We start from the raw sequence: 17,178 nt of genomic DNA, 5'->3' as shown, positions 1-17,178 counted from the left end.
AACAGTTGAGGAAAGATTGGTGGGTGAGAAAACTGGCACCAATTGGCCAAAAGGAGCTTTGAGATTATCCAATACTTAATCTGTAGGTTTCCTGTCCTATATTGGCAAATAGGGCCTATTTGAGTTTCTTGAAACTTTAACAGATCATCCCAATCATTTTCTTTAGTCAGAGGAAAATAGTTTCTATACCCCTTCATCTCACTTAGACTGAAGGCTTTACTAAATGGAACTCTTAATATTCCCTTTTATACTGTACCAATGCTGGCAGGAGAACTGAGACAGCAAGATCAGAGTAGAAGTAACTAGAGAAAAAGTAAGCAAATGTCCCCCCGCTAAGCGAGCAGATCATCAACATTTGATGTGGCAGGGTGTAGTACTTCTTTGAAAGACTTATAAAGGGCACTGCACAGGTTTGTATTTGTGTATTAAATCTTTTGTTTACTTTAACTGGAAAACTTTACAGATGGCCTTCCTTTACATATATACAAATGTCAGGTGGTTAAAAACAAAAACAAAAGAGAGATGGTGATGATTAAGGTTCTTCATAGACGGGAAGGGTCCTAGTAATGGTAACCTTTCTCCTGACTTAACATGTCCTCAGAACTGATTTTCCCTGAGGTGATGCAGCAGAAACAGCAACAAAATTCTTTCAAGGATGCCACAGGTATTCAAAATAATGGTTGGCTCCTTGCTGACCATTCAGGCTCAGGAGGTACAGGAACACTTCGTGTGTGTGTGGGTGTGTGTGGGTGTGTGTGTGTGTGTGTGTGTATGTATGTATATTTGTCAGCAGAAGCCATTGTCTTTAATGTTGAAATGACCCTTTCTTTAGTGTTATGTTCATAAGCCATCAAAAATCAGGAAGTTTCGCTGGGTGTGGTGGTAGACATTACTGCCCCAAATCCCCATCTCTGATTCACTACGACTTCTAGATCAACCACAGGGGTGCCCACAAGAACTCTGAACGTGGGCAGCCTTTGAGTGTGATTCACTAGCATCCCTGGGTTATATTTGTACATCTGGTAGAAAGAAGTTGCTTCCGTAGGTAAGAAGTGGCTGTAGGAGCCTGCGGTCAGGCGGCCTCGCTGTGGACAAGTCCCACCAGCTCTCCAGCCGATCTGCCGCCTGTCAGTGGCGCCACTGCCTACTGAAAAATACTGTATCACGTACCCCACCCCCATTCCTCGCTACACAGCAGCCCCAAAGGCTGCAACTGGCAGGAGTGGCCGGTATTTCTCAGGACATCGCCAGTCGAATCTAAAGAGAAAATCAGCTTCTCGGTTACCTTCAGTCAGCTCTGGCTTCCCCGGAGGCCACTTTCCTCTTCCTCCGCTCGACTGCGCCTCTGTGGCCACGCCTCCCTGCTCTGGGTAGGAAAGCTCTCCGCTGCTGCGCGAATGTCAGGAAAGCGCGGGATGCCTGGCGAGTGAAACTCCAAGATTTGGGGAGTCTTGGAATATCAGTTCCCTCATTCGATCCCTCCACCTCCCGAACACCTGACCCCGACTCACTCTTCCAGGGTCGAGGTCTGTGGACCTGAACCGGAATCAACCAGAAAATGAAAGATGCATTTCCGGTGGCTTTGTGACAGCTACGCCCAGCCATCCCCCTCCCTCTACCTGCGAAGTCTCAGCCTAGCCAAGTTAGGAACTGTCCCGGGGGTGCTTTCCATCCCAGAAGAACCAACCTCCTGCTCCAGTTAGGTCCTGGGTGCAAGAAAGAGTTAATGCTACCGGGTCTCTAGCCCTGCTAGAAGCCTAGAGAAGCCCCTCAAATGGCTCTTCCCTGGGAGCCATGTAGCTTAGAGACTCCTGGTGCCAAGGTCTCCTATCCCTGATTTGCCAGGTATTGTGCATCCAGATTGTTCCTGCTGGCTTCCCAGAGGCTGGCAGCCCATTCTACTAGGAGCCTCACCCAGTAAAGGTTGCCACAGCAAAGGTCTAGGGGCCACAGAAGAGTGGCTCACAAAGTCAGAACCACTTCAGCACTCTTGTGGGCAGAGCTGTGTACTGGGCCTTCCTGAGTCTCAGCCAGAGAGAGCTCCAGCTGTAGTCACTAGACTTATCAAAAGCCTCTTTGAATAAAAGACAGTTTGGTCCTGGTCAAGCCTCTCGTTAGATCAGAAACAACAGCCCCCTATATTTTCAAAACCATATTCTAGTTATCAGACACATGTTCCCCAACGGTTATCTTGTTTTACTCTTGTTAGGTAGATTTTAACCTTTTGAGATAGGTCCCATTTATACTTCTCTTTGACATATAAATAATTTGAAATGGTATGACATGACTTCACCTACTACTTCATGTTCAGGGTCACATAGATTACCGGTGGCAGATTTTAGCCAGGACTTTAGGTATCCTGTTGTCATATCCTGTCATTTTTTCTACTACATTATGCTTTCCCTGGAGGACAGAAATCTTGCTTCCATCTTTATCTCCTGCAGTGCTTAGCATAGTTCTCTGGGTAAGGTATTTCATATTTACAGAATCATCTTTCTAAAAAGCTGAATATCTTGGGTTGTCAGTATTCTCCAAGTTTTCAGTATTTACCAAGTGTCGAGCCATTTGGACAAAAATTGCCAATGTGAATCTAACAGGAGAAACTGGGTGTAGCTTAGTTTTACAATGGGGATGAAACTGACATATTTTGGAAGCCAGTGTGAAAACCAACTCAGACAAGCCAAAGAGATGTCTGCATGTCCAGGAGGAAAATAAAAAGCACCTGTCTGACTTTTTATATATAAATGCAGATGACACTAAGTTAAAGTCAATCATCATTCAAAATCGAAGCTCCCCAAAGGTATGTAAAAGGACACAGTGCATTATCTATGATATATAAACTTAGTAAAAATGTTTGGTTCACCAGAGCATTGTCTTCAGAATGGTTCTTTCAAAACTATATTCCGCAAGTCAGGCATTTTCAACATAATATTTCATAACTCAATGAAGAGGAAGTCAGGGCACTGTGACTTCTGTATAATTCCCAGACTTACATTTCAATGAATCACTAACCAGTGAGGATGGTCAGATAAAAGTCATTTTCTTTCCCCTAAACACTTCAACCTTGATTCACCCAATAAATCAAGGTGTGATCTTGAGCTGCAAACAACTTTATAGGTGGAAGCAACTTAAAGAGAATACTGTAATTTTGAATAAGGTCATGATGAGCAAGATAAAGAAGGAAAAAGAGTTTCCGAAGTTAAACCTACAACCCAAGAACGCGTGATTTTTAAGTGAGCAAAGTTGAGATGGAGTAAAACAAACAACTATAGCAAATACCTAAGATGTCTTTATAGAAAGGAATCTGAAAATGATGAAGGTTTAACCAGTAAACATTTTTCGTAGTCTGGAAACTGGAAGACTGATATCAGGGTGCCAGCATGGTTGTTGGATTTACGGTAAGGGTCTTCTTCCTAGTCATGTCTTCACAAGGCCTTTTCATGGTGTATATATGCAAAGAGACAGACTGAGATCCGATGTCTTTTCTTATTTTTTCCATAAGGACATTAATCCCATCATGGAGGCTCCATACTAATGACCCCATCTAAACCTGATTACCTGCCAAAGGCCCCACCTCCAAATACCATCACATTGGGGATTACAGATTCCACCTAGGAGTTTTGGGTGTACACATTCAGCCAATAGCAGCATAGAGGAGGAAAATATAGATCAATTTTGAGAAATATGGAAAACTGGAAACCAACTTAGAAGAAGATAGGATACAAATGAGAATGAAGAAAAGGGTTACCTTCCCCCACCCTCAAATTTGTGATTACAAAGGAAGTCGTTCAAAAAAAGAGGAGAGACTGATGAAGAACAACAACAGATGGCTAAATTTAAATGATGTGTTGTGAGACAGAGGTTGGACAACCTCACTGATTTTTTTTTGATTCTACAACTGAATTTTAAAGGTTTCATTTCATGCTGAAGGAGATGCAACAAGTAATAAAGAACAGTTTCAGAGTAGATTCAATTCTAAAATTGGTAGCTTTCAAAATCAAGGCTTCACAATAGTGAGTTGTTAAACATGACTTTGATTTCTGGTTCTAGAAATTAGAATTTTTTAAACTGCTAAATTATGATATAATTCACGAATTACATCATTTAAAGTATTCTAAATAACAGTGTTTTTAAAATATACTCAAAGAGTTGAGTAACCAACATGGCAATCAATTATAGAATATTTACCTCACCCCCCCAAAAATATTGAACCATGCAGCTTTAACTTCTCATTTCCTGTCATCCCCCACCTCCCAATCAGCACCAACCCTAGGCAACCACTGATCTACATTTTTTCTCTATACATTTCCCTATCCTGGATATTTCATATAAATGGAATCATATTATATGTGATCTTTTGTGTCTCCATTCTTTCCTTAAGCATAATGGTTTCAAGCTTCATCCACATTGTAGCATATGTCATTACTTCATTCTTTTTTACTGCTGAATAATATGCCATTGTGTGGATATATGACATTTTGTTTATCCATTCATTGGTTAATTGGTATTTGAATTTTTTCAATTTTTGACTATTATGTATAAGCTGCTATGAACATTTGTGTACAAATTTTGTGTGGACATATATTTTTATTTATTTTACATATATTTGTAGTGGTGTAATTGCTAGACCATATGTCAACTTAAGGTTTAAACATTTGAGGAGCTGCCAGACTATTTTCCAAAGGGACCACACCATTTTACATTCCCCCCAGTACTGTGTGAGGGTTCTAATTTCTCTACATTCTTGCTAACACTTGTTATTATATGCCTTTTTAAATTATATCCATCTTAGTGAGTGTATCGTGACATCTCATTGTGCTTTGATTTGCATTTCCCTTATTATTAATGATATTGAGCATATTTTCTTGTGCTTATTGGCCATTTGTATATTTTCTTTGGAGAAACTTTTTTCAGATCCTTTGCTCATTTTTAATTGTTATTTGTCTTTTATTATTGAGTTGTAATCATTGTTTATATATTCTAGACACAAGCCAGACATATAATTTGCACATTTTTCTTCCATTCTGTGGGTTAACTTTCAACATTCTTGATGGTGTCCTTTGCTGCACAAAATATTTTAATTTTGTAATGTCCAGTTGATCTATCTTTTCTTTGGTTTCTTATGTCACATCTGAAAGAACAGCCACCTAATCCAAGGGCACAAACATCTACACCTGTGTTTTCTTTTAGACATTTTATAGTGTTAGCCCCTAATTTATTTAGATCTTTCATCCATTTTGAGTTAATTTTTGTGTATGATGTAAGACAGAGGTACAACTTCTTTCTTTTGCATATGGATATTCACTTGACCTAGCATAATTTGTTGAAAGACTATTTTTTCCCTATTAAATTGTTTTGGCACCCTTGGTGAAAATCAGTAAACTCAAGGTGTATGGCTTTGTTTCTGAACTCTCAATTCTATTCTATTGTTCTAAATGTCTAGCCTTATGCAAATACCACACTGTCTGGATTATTGTTGCTTTGTAGTAAGTTTTGAAATTACAAAATATGAATCTTACATCTTTGTTCTTCTTTTCAAGATTGCTTTAGACTCTGGGTCCCTTGAATTTACATATGAATTTTAGGATAAATAGGTCAGTTTCTGCAAATAAGTCATCTGAGAATACCATATTAATGTGGTATTCAGTGTTCAATCTTCTTTATGCAGCAGAATATCACAGCTGAACAAAAAATGATCAAAAGTTGGCTCTTTCTCATACAAAGAAGCAGAAGAAGGAAATAAACTGAATGTTATAAGGCTTCCCCTTGCCCCTGCACTTTTTTCCAGGCATAAAGTGATGGGACAAAGCAGGAAGCATTCATACTTGGAAATCGACAGCTCAGGGCCAAATGGACCCTATGCAAAAGGGGAAAGTCAGAAGTGGACCTTCATTGTGTCAACTTAAAAATCACACAATTTGGCCAGGCATGGTGGCTCACGCCTGTAATCCTAGCACTTTGGGAGGCCTAAGGCTGGCGGATCATGAGGTCAGGAGCTCGAGACCATCCTGGCTAACATGGTGAAACCTCATCTCTACTAAAATACACAAAATTAGCTGGGTGTGGTGGCACGTGCCTGTAGTCCCAGCTACTCGGGAGGTTGAGGCAGGAGAATCACTTGAATCCAGGAGGCAGAGGTTGCAGTGAGCCAAGATTGCAGCACTGCACTCCAGCCTGGGTGACAGAGTAAGACTCCATCTCATAAAACACACACACACACCAAATGGACCCTATGCAAAAGGGGAAAGTCAGAAGTGGACCTTCATTGTGTCAACTTAAAAATCACACAATTTGGCCAGGCATGGTGGCTCACGCCTGTAATCCTAGCACTTTGGGAGGCCTAAGGCTGGCGGATCATGAGGTCAGGAGCTCGAGACCATCCTGGCTAACATGGTGAAACCTCATCTCTACTAAAAATACACAAAATTAGCTGGGTGTGGTGGCACGTGCCTGTAGTCCCAGCTACTCGGGAGGTTGAGGCAGGAGAATCACTTGAATCCAGGAGGCAGAGGTTGCAGTGAGCCAAGATTGCAGCACTGCACTCCAGCCTGGGTGACAGAGTAAGACTCCATCTCATAAAAACACACACACACACGCACACACACACACACACACACACAATTTATCCATTTAGAAAGGAGGACTTTATTTCTTAAGTAGGGGATGACAACCTGCAGGAGAGAAGTGCAGCCTCTGACTGAAAACAAAAAGCAAACACTTGGAGGGAGGGAAGGATGAGGCAGGGCTTTATGCTGAACCATATGCATGCTTGGTTGGCCAAGCATAAATATCCAACAAGTGTATTAGTCTGTTTTCACACTGCAATAAAGAAATACCTGAGACTGGGTAATTTATAAAGGAAAGAGGTTTAATTAACTCACAGTTCCACATGGCTGGGGAGGCCTCAGGAAACTTACCATCATGACAGAATGTGAAGGGGAAGCAGGCACCTTATTCACAAGGTGGCAAGAGAGAAGTGAGAATGCAGGAAAAACTGCCATTTATAAAACTGTCAGATAAGAACTCACTCACTATCATGAGAACAGTGTGGGGGAAACCATCCCCATGATCCAATCACTTCCCTCCCTCAACATATGGGGATTACAGGTCCCTCCCTCGACATGTGGGGAATACAATTCAGGATGAGATTTGGGTGGGAACACAGAGCCAAACCATATCATTCCACTCCTGGCCCCTCCCAAATCTCATGTCCTCACATTTCAAAACACAATCATGCCTTCCCAATAGTCCTCCAAAGTCTTCATTCATTCCAGCGTTAACTCAAAAGTCCAAATCCAAAGTCTCATCTGAGACAAGACAAAATCAAAAGAAAATGCATTACTTCCAAGATACCATGGGGATATAGGCACTGGATAAATGCTTCCATTCCCAATGGGAGAAATTGGCCAAAACAAAGGGTCTACAGGCCCCATGCAAGACCCAAACACAGTGGAGTAGTCATTAAATCTCAAAGCTCTGAAATAATCTCCTTTAACTCCGTGTCTCATATCCAGGGCATGCTAATGAAAGGGGTAGTCTCCCATGGCCTTGGGCAGCCCCTTCACAGGCTGGCCTTGAGTACCTGCAGCTTTTCCAGGCACACGGTACAAGCTGTTGGTGGATCTACCATTCTGGAATCTGGAGGATGGTGGCCCTCTTCTCATAGCTCCACTAGGCAGTACCCCAGTGGGGACTCTGTGTGGGGGCTCCAACCCCACATTTCCCTTCTGCACTGCCCTAGCAGAGGTTCTCCATGATGGCTCTGATCCTGAATTAGACTTCTGCCTGGATATCCAGGTATTTCCATACATCCTCTGAAATTTAGGTGGAGGTTCCCAAACCTCAGTTTTTGACTTCTGTACACCCACAGGTCCAACACCACGTGGAAGCTGCCAAGGCTTGGGGCTTGTACCCTCTGAAGCAATGGCTCAAGCTGTAACTTGGCCCCTTTTACCCCTGGCTGGAGTGGCTGGGAGCTATGAATATTCATGAAGGGGGGATATGTGCATGTGGGATAAGCAAACACATATATTACACGCATCTCATGTTCACTTTGGGGCAGAGACTTAACATTTAAATACATTATATTTAGGCCCTATACATCAAAGGTGAAGCAAGGATATGAAGGCATTCAGTGTGCAGCCTTAATCTGGCCAGAATCAGTTCATGTTCAGTGGTCTCTTATCAGGAGAGAGTTATTGAAATCCGACTCTTGTCCAATAAAAGCTGTAGTTATGGCTTGTGGAACAGGTGAGTGGAGGTCAGTAGGCCAGCAAGTGAGTGAACTGCAATTGTTTCAATATTGCTTATCTCTAGGGCAGTGCTTGTTTAGCTGCTAGAGAGAAAGAAAAGTTTTGTGGCAATGAGAACATACTTTATTCTTTAGGTGTAGCAGAGCGGGAATTAACCCTTGACTGGCATGGCCTTAGGCTTTGTTTATAATTTGGTATCTTATTGCCACAAAGAGTGCATTTAATTAGTCTTGTGATCTCTATTTGAACAGTAACAGTGGTCAGTTGTGATCTAAATCACAAAAGGAAGGGAGTATAATGTGGTAGTGTGTGCAAAGTTTTGCATAGGTCAGGGATGGGCTAGCCAACTGTCAAGCTGGAGCAGATTAATGGTCCCCAGATGCCCACCAGCAACGGTCAGATGCCTAGACTCAGGGATACACAAGTATAGAAGTTTCCCAGGAATATACTTAAGTATAGCCTCTTTCTAAGCTCCTACAGCCCGCATTGCTGTAAACAGGGACTATGCCTGGTCTAATTCAACTCTTTTAAAGCTAATGGAGAAGACAAGCAGTTGGGCTCCTTAAACAGAGCAGGAGGCCCCAGTCACCTAACATAATGCTCAAAGAGAGCAGCCGGAAGTTGTAGCTTCTTGGCATTTCATCAATAATCACTGATTTGTAAGACTGGAGATAGAAGAAAAACAAAAAGCAACACCAGTGGAGCTGGGCATTGCAAGTCCCATCTGAACTGCGACAAAAAGGACTCATTACTAGACTCCCAACACAAGCTTGAGAAGGCCAACTGTGGCTGCCAGTGGCTATGTTAGTGCTGAAATGGAGTCACCATCCAGAATAGCATTTCCAAGAACCCCTGGGGATAGGGGCACCCACTATGGGGACAGTGTACTGAGCGTGGACCTGGATGAGCATAGGTGGGTGGGAGCAAGCTAACCAGCAACTCATCCCATTCCATAGAGAATATAATGATAGGAACATGAATAAAGTTCCAGCTGCTGTGGGAGACCTGGAGAGGAGGAGGTTTGTATTCCACATGCTGAGGAACCTCTCAACAAGAGGTGAGACACTGCAACTTGGGCCCCTGCAGCCTGAATGGTAAGAATAGAGTTTCTGACAAATGCAGCCCAAGATCTCCACGAAACCCCAGGGAGAGACCTGTGCCCAAAACCCAGCATGGTACATCTGCAAGCAGGACACACTACAAAAATTCTGCCTTCTTTTCCCCAGTGGGAAGATTTTGATGTCTACAATGCAAATGTTCCCTCCATGGCTCACCATGCATCTCACAACTCTCTGGGACAGAGGTCCTACAACCAGTTTACAATTAAAATTGATAATTGATAAAACATTTAAAACATGCTACCTATAGAGAGGAAATGTAGCTCCAGTACAATGAAGATTTTCACAAACGGTGAATATTGACCTATTTAAGGAACAGACAGTGCCAAAAAGATTCTGACACTGACTTACCTGTTTAGACTCCGGCCCTGCAGAACTAAGTCTCACCTTTGCATCTACAGGGCTGCTTATGGCAACTGCCATGACTCTCTGCCTTGGGGGCTTTTTATCTCACCCTTAGAGCATGCTGGACTTGACCCAAGGCCAACTGGAGGTGACAGATTTATATCACCCCTGGGGGAAGTCCTTTAGGAAGTATGGTTGGGTATTTGGTGGCTAAATACCCTCAAGACTTCTCATCCTACCCTTGGGAGAATGTCAGGTGTGTGTTCGACACAGTCGCCCATAGGATCCCCCTGAGAATTAGCTCAAATTACCCACACTGGTAACCTGTTAGATTATTCTTGCCACTTAATTGGCTGCATTCCTTCTACATCTCACAACACCCCTACCAGCGCTACCTGAGAATCCCTCCTACATAGGCACTTTCTACTCATAAGTGTGCCTCAGGATCTATTTTTAGGGAACGCACATTTGAACACCTTGTATGCTAATTTACCCTCACACTTGAATGTCTGGCGAGAAGTAGAATTGTAGGCTCAAAGTTATTTTGCACCAACAGCTGAAAGACGATTCTTTCTTTCCTAGGCATTTCTGGTTACCTCATTAGCTCCCTCTCTCTTTTCTCAACTGAAAAGTACATCTCTTGAGAGAATTCCCTCCCCACTCTGCAAGCCACTCACATTTTAAATTTATTTGATTATACCGTCTACCCACTCCCTCCCCCAAACTTCAAGGGAGACGAATCGAGACCTCTAAGTGGACTCCTTAAAGTCACCTCCCTCCAGAAATTTAGGGCTGCAGGGCTTCTCCACGTGTCCACTCAGTCGTCCTTCCACCTTCTCTAAACAGGGCCTCTCTTGAATCCAACACCCCCAGACTCTGCAATGTTAGTAAACACCCTCTCAAAGGGAAGTAGCTAGAGTTCATCTGCTGTGGTCTCAGGTAGCACAGAGACAGGTGAGAAGTTAAGAAATCATGTGAACAAAAGGCACATCCAACCAAAACCAGTGAGAAAACAGCTTCCATTTGTAATAGTTGCATTAGGGGAAGGATTTATTGCCAGTGTGCAGGCAAGCCATGTCTCCTCATAATAGTCATTTTAGTTCCTCATGAGAACCCCACTATAAAAATCACAAAGCCCTGTCCTCACCATTATCCCTCTGACAGCCTGGAAAATCCATGTCCTGCAACTAGACAATACCCACCTGGGTCACACTTTAATGGTAACAATATAGTTATTCTAGATCAGATACTTGGAAGGGAATACGGCTTAAGACATATGCATATGTCTCAACAAACAGGTCCAGTTTTAGCATAAGATTTTCCAAGGCATTAAAAGCCCACCTGCATCCCAGGTCCACAGAATAAAAGTGTGGAGTTCCACTGCTCTGAGCTTTGGGAGGGGGTTACACAGTTGTGCGAGACACAGCAGTGTTTAACTGCAGTGTTTAATTTCTGCAACTAAACCCTCCATTTACATGAACTGTGTATTATAGAGGGAGTAATTGCAGAGTCATGACAAAGACTGGATGCAGAGATTGACAAGCAAGTGGGAAATTCGACCTAAGACTAATTCCCTGATTGGAACATGGAGGACAAAGTTACTGATCACTACCCAGGGAACCTGGCAAGATGCAGTGGATGCTGTTAATCTACACAAAGGAGAAATTTTAATGAAGGGATTTTGCACAAGCCAGGGACAAGCTCTGAGGCCAGGATAGCTGAATGTTTCATCCAGGAAGGAGACATGTAGATGGCACACAGCCACGGGATATACCTACTTCCTCTCCCAGCAAATTCCACTTACCCTATTCTGCCTTGAGCCAGAGGAAGCCAGGTGATGGTTGCCAGCATTTGAATCTTGCAGACTGTTGGCATTAGGTTCTGAGAGCAGTCATGAGTAATCATAGTAACCATGACTTCACTTGGTTCTCAACCAATCAGGCCCTGGGATTCAGGGAAAAAGAGAGAGTGTGCTAAGGAAAGAAGTCATGTTTCCTCTCACTGCTACTTGGTTTGATACTTGTCACCTCACCCTAGATGAGCCAATCAGGATTTTTTCCTGATAATTTGGAGTTTGGAACTAGACCCCAAAACTCAGTGATTTTCCTCTAAGTTTCATTGCTGCCATTTCTGTATAGAGAACATTATTTAGAATACCTACTATTGAGTTCTGTTGAGCTACCCTTGTTTCTGTCCTTGTGAAGCATGTTTGCTGCTTTGATATCTTGGATTCTGTAAAGTACTTATGTTCTTCTAATCAATTATTTTGTTGTAGAAGTTCCCATTTTGTATTACATGCAACAAATGTAAGCATTATCAAAGAAGTGTGTGGTTCTGCACTGTGCTTTATCAAGTGTACCAGAGCAGAGCTCTGAAGTATGTAATCTGGTGCACTGAGGACAAAATATTTGTGGCAGGGGCATAGAGGTTTCTAGGCCAGGGTAGAAACTCTGTCCTTTGTAATAAAGGTAAGAAATGTAGCAGGTAATCTAATATCTTCCTATGAGGAGTGGTCTTTTTGGCCATTACATGAGGCCACAAATACATTTTGAATGATTGTGGAGGTGATTAGGGAAATTTACTGAAATGTCTAAGGATAAGGCAAAGTTGGGGGGACCAATATGGTTCTGCAGAAGATCAGTTCAGAAGTCATGAGGACCTGAAATGGAAGTAATGGGCACACAGTTAATTCTTGGTCAAACCTGAAGTAGAACTTTTGTCTCTTAGTCAGTGGTGTTTCTCATTATACCACAGTGTTTAGCTTTGAAGGATGAGAGTCAAAATAGATAAGCCAGTGTGAGAATCTTTTTGGCATTCTCTAAATATTTTAATATTCTACCTACTGTTTTTTAGTCTTAAAAATTATCTTTGCAACTTCCAAACAGACATTTGTCAGATTTTGACGTATATAATAAAATGGTATAATTTCAGAACCTTAAAAAAGGATCTTGGCTGGGCATGGTGGCCCATGCCTGTAATCCCAGCACTTTGGGAGGCCAAGGCAGGCGGGTCACAAGGTCAGGAGTTCGAGACCAGCCTGGCCAACATGGTGAAACCTTGTCTCTACTACAAGTACAAAAATTAGCCAGGTGTGGTGGCGCACGCCTGTAATCCTAGCTACTTGGAAAGCAGAGGCAGGAGAGTCACTTGAACCTGGGAGGCAGAAGTTGCAGTGAGCAGAGATTGTACCACTTCACTCCAGCCTGGGTGACAGAGCAAGACTTCATCTCAAAAAAAAAAAAAAAAAAATCTTAGAATCTAGAAAATAAAATATATGTTCCCAATCCATACTAATTGGCCTTTAGAGCAGAATATCCTTAATTCTTAAGCCATATCATTAATTAAATAATGTAAATTTAAAGTATATATATATATCTCTTATCATTGTCTTCTTGATCTCAGAAATGTTAAAATGTAAAAAAGTAAGCATGTTGAAATACAAGAAACACTGCTTATAGCCCTTATCTGGTTGTCTGGTTACTGTTTTATTGGATATACATGATACTGACAATTGCTTTGAAGTATTTTTGATGGTTTTGGCAAATAAATGTTTATACACATTAGGTGATTTTTTAAAATGATGAATGATCGTTTCCAATTGTGTTTTAGCATCCTCAAGATCTTCACTTTTTTCCCTGTGAGCTCTTAATATGGAGAAAAATATGGGTCATTTTCCTAATATTATGCTATTCTTACTTTATGGGAATAATCTCCATTTGTTATGATGTACAATTCTTCTAATGCATTATGGGATTTGTTTGGTTATTTTTCTTCAGGATTTTTCCATCTCCATAGATGGAAATGATCTTATGGTTATCTCTCTTTATGCTCGCCTTGTCAGGTTTTGAAGTCGCTACGGAGGAAACAAATGAGACTTAAGGGGAATCAAGGTTGAGGTGCAGTTATCTTAGTCCATTTTGTGCTGCTATAACAGATTACCACTGACTCAGTAATTTATAAAGAACAGAAATTTATTTTCTCACAGTTCTGGAGGCTGGCAAGTCCAAGATCACAGCACTGACACCTGGTCTGGTGAGGGCCTTCTTGCTGCATCCTCACATGGTACAAGGCAGAAGAGGTAGAGAGGATGAATGCTGTGTCCTCATATGGCAGAAAAGTGAAAGTGGGTGAATCCATTCCTGCAAGCCCTTTTAATAACAGCATTAATCCATCCATGCATCCATGAAGATGGAACTCTCTTGACCTAATCACCTCCCAAAGGCCACACCACCGAGCACTGCTGTATTGGGGATTAAGTTTCCAACCCATGAATTTTGGAGGGGACACATTCAAATTATAGCAAGGTTTATTTATATAATTTTATATTTTTAAATAGACTCCAGAATTGTTTCTATTTTGATTAATTAGAAAGAGGAAACATTGTTGATGCAGGAAGAGAAGCAATTAGTGTTGGATGTTTATGTAGGAGTGAAGTCCCCATAAAGGTAAAATCTTCATGAAGGCCATGTGCACAGTGGAGGGATTTGGGAAAGGGCTTAAACATCTCTCCATTGTTACAGGAGAGTAGGCAGAGAAAGCTGGAACGGATGTCAGGATGTTGATAAAGGAGCTCATGTCTAATGGCTTTTGTGTCAGATTCGGGGAATGAGATGTGACTGCAGAAGCAGAGGTTGACGTGATGGGAACCAGCAACCAGTGAATGTGAGCAGTATGTAGAAGCTGGAAAAGGCAAGGGAATATATTCTTCCCTAGAGTTGCCTGTGGGGGTTCAGTCAGGCTGGTGGGGAAAATTTTAGTTATAATAGTCACAAATGCTCCTGAAAGGCCTGAGAGTTTGCATAACTTCGGTAATAGATCTGGCTGAAGGCAGCCACAGTCTCTATGCAGGAGCCAGAGAGCTCAGGGCACAAATACAAAGGAATGTAGAGTAGTTTATCTAACTAACTTGTTTACTCATGTGGTCCTAAGACTAACCTTTGATTTACTGTGGGTGCTTAATTGCTTTCTACTCGGGAAGTCCACAATGTCAATTACCTTCTAGTGGTGTTGACTCAAGCCTTTGTCAATTAATTTTTACTGAATAAATGTGAGTCTCACTAGCTGGTCGGGACCGTGGCTGCTATTAAGTGGCCCGGACACTCAGCTGAACTGGTAAAGCAGAGTATCTGTGTGTCAGTGTACTTTATTCATCCATCATTGAGTCAGGGTCTGTGGGACAGACCCCCGCAGCTGCCAAAAGGAACATAATTCTGTCAACCCATTTTAGAATTCTGACTTTCATAATGTTAATATACTTGTGTCATTTTAAGCTACTAAAGTTCATGGTTATCTGTTAGAGCAGTAACAGAAAACTAATACAAAGGTCTTAATCAAGGCCTTTCAACCTTGACATCAAAGTTCAGGAAATATGCCATAAAGTGCCATTTAGTTTTTCCAAGTTTAAGAACAGGTCAAATTGAGCTGTTAAATGGAGATGCAATGGGGATAATTACCACTTTCTCTGTCTCTCTTTCTCTCCAAATGTATTTATAGAGAGAGAGATAGGTAGATGCATAGATAGATAGACAGGATAGATAGATATAGATATAGACATATAGATATAGATAATGGGTTCCAATACTTAAAGGCCCTGTTTTAATTTATATTTGCCTGCATTATTTCAACTGGTGGAGATGAGGTAGTGTGCACAGGGTTTATGGGGTCCTTTTAAAAATAAAGCTGATTGTAAGTGTCAAACACTTAATTTTAACTTTTTACTCATTGAGTCTGAGTATCCATGCCCACTATGAGATAGGGCAATGGGTACTATAGCCATGGAAAATTAGGCAAGGTAACAGTTCTGTTGTTTAAGGTAAGGCATACTTGCGTATCTTCTATTTTATGTTTGATAACTACCCTAAGAATATGGGGGTACTTTGTTTAAATGTAGTGGGATCCCCAGATACAGCTGTACTTTGGACCCCAGTACTGATTAAGGACATGAAGGTTTACCAATTGGTGTATTTTAGCAGGTGTTACAATTAATTCTGAATCCAGAGGCATAAAAACAAATCAGCATGCTTTTTTCTGTTGTATATAGTATTTTAGTAAATGTTTGCCTTCCAATTGGGTCAATTTTCTTTCTTCACCCTTGTATTCAGGTTTTTTAAGGAAGTGCTAAATACACTTTGGGGGGTCCTCCCTACCCTGCTCATATTTATTGGTTTCTTCTTCCAGATAGTCTCAAGTCATTATTATCAGAGTTAGCAGCCTTCCCTGTGGCAATGGTTGCTTTACTGAGTTTAAGGATCCTGGGCTTAAGTCGGGTTTGAATGGGCCCCTTGATTGTGCAACAGGGCACATGAAAACATCACGAGCATTTTCCAGTAACATAATCAGGGGTTCTGCTGTTACAAAGTCATAGGCTGCAGTGACAACAAAAGCATTTTGTAGGGTCCTAGTGAGTCTTTTGCTTTCAGGAGCATGAAGTCAGCCTGTCACATGGTAACTGTTCTTCCTCCACATGAGTGACCACCTCATGGGCACATAGATTGCACAGGGCATTATTCTTTCCATTGAGTTCTATAGAATGGGGCCCGGCCTGGTTGAGACACACAGACATTAGTCACAGGGTAAGATTCATTCCCCTGAGCCCAGTGAGAGTCATGGCTTATTCTGGAATTCAGACAATGTAATCTGAGACACACAGATACATCTGGAACCAGACACAATACCCAGGGTCATTTTAAGGATGACCCCGATCCCATAATTCTATCCCCAAAGCTAACTGTTGAAATTTCCATATTAGGTTAGTTAAACTGAAACTTGGTAGGATTCAATAAATGCAGAGCAAAGAATAGCTCAAAGAGCAAGCTTTCTAGTAGAAAGCATCTCAAAGGGCATCCTTTCAGTCTGCAGCTGAGCCAGTGAGGAAGCCAAACCAAGAGATGAAAGATACTCAGTGATAGTGGACATTGTTCAGAAAGCGTGCTCACTGTACCAATACTTGTTGCAGCATGCGCATACACACACACACACACAAATGCACACCGAAATAAGGTTTTTAACAGGTTTATTACTCACATACAGAGGCTTTCTGGGGAGAGCAGGGCAGGCATCCCAAGGCACTGATTAAAATCTGTCGCAGTAAAAGATGAAAAACAGAGGTAGGATACTTGATGACACATTTTCTTGACAAACTTTGAAGTAGGAATGATTATGACCCCAGTTTACAGATGAGAAAATGAAGCTTAGAGAAGTGAACCTAATTGATCTAAAAATAGTTTATAAGTGTCAGCAATGGGACTTGGATACACATTTACCTTATGTTAGTGACTGTGTTCTCAATCCAGGCCAGATAAAGTGGAAAACATTTGAACTAGTAAAAAGTTGATTTCCAAAGCAATGGGGAGACATTGTCTTATTATGTGTGGATTCCTGCTAATAATAAACGTTGTACCAATTATGTGCAGTATACAATTACACTTTAAAACAGAGGATGCTGCTGTTAGTATAACCCTTGT

At 41.6% G+C, this 17,178-nt stretch overlaps 1 protein-coding gene across 1 annotated transcript in view; it reads right to left on the bottom strand.

Annotated features, from left to right (window-relative positions):
* LOC108527635 (zinc finger protein 75D-like) overlaps nucleotides 1-17,178 on the bottom strand; it is a 48,728-nt gene that overhangs the window by 11,475 nt on the left and 20,075 nt on the right. The window contains 1 exon segment of the mRNA XM_017869039.1: nucleotides 1,286-1,419. The gene's annotated coding sequence lies outside the window, so the exon portion shown is untranslated.

Source organism: Rhinopithecus bieti, unplaced genomic scaffold (genome assembly GCF_001698545.2).
Source record: "Rhinopithecus bieti isolate Rb0 unplaced genomic scaffold, ASM169854v2 scaffold_5000, whole genome shotgun sequence".
NCBI classification, from domain to species: Eukaryota; Metazoa; Chordata; class Mammalia; order Primates; family Cercopithecidae; genus Rhinopithecus; species Rhinopithecus bieti.
The sequence above is the reverse complement of the archived record's forward strand: the minus strand, read 5'-3'. Positions and strand labels throughout refer to the sequence as shown.